Consider the following 769-nt stretch of genomic DNA (forward strand, 5'->3'; position numbering starts at 1 on the left):
CTCATACAAATCTCTTATGGGTATATATTATTGTTATTGCTGTTGTGGTTGCCTATCTTCCAAAATTAGGAATTAAAGAGGTGTACAGTTTAAAAAGAACAGTAGAAGTAAAATCATACGAAGTGGATATTAAAATGGAATTGCCTTAATCATAGTATTAAAACAGTTTATATTTACAGTTAGGAATATAGAAATAAAATGATAAAAACAATCACGTTTAAAATACAGCATCCTATAGGCATTCTTTAAAAACTTTCTGTATTGAAAGTCTGTAAAATAAAAAGGATTTTGCCTGACTATAGAAAGACAACAATGAAGGGAGATATTCTAGCTTTCCTCGGAAGACAGTTTTGGAGTTTAGGGGAAGGCACCAAAGACCTCATCAGATAGGTCCCCAGAATTGCCATGCATCGTAGCGAATCCGGCAATGCCTGGCGGGGCATTCACGATCCGGCTTCCCCCTGTTGACTCCTATTGAACATGGGAAACCTCCCGTGTTGCCGCTATGGTGGCATGTGCAGGTTCCTCGATAGTTTTTCAACAGGGCCCCATCAGAAGTAGTTTTACGTCATGGGATGGGAGCTGGCAGGTTCCGTCGTAAAACTATCAAATAGTCAAATAGTACCCTGTCTGACGAGGTCACAAGAGAGTTCCGCTTCTGCATACTGACCAACAGTGGTTTAATGCCACGATAAGCCTACTTGTATTGAAATGCAAATGTGTAATAGTTAGATGGGGGCCGCAGTGGTGCAGCGGGTTAAACTGTTAA

Source organism: Anolis carolinensis, chromosome 3 (genome assembly GCF_035594765.1).
Source record: "Anolis carolinensis isolate JA03-04 chromosome 3, rAnoCar3.1.pri, whole genome shotgun sequence".
NCBI lineage: Eukaryota > Metazoa > Chordata > Lepidosauria > Squamata > Dactyloidae > Anolis > Anolis carolinensis.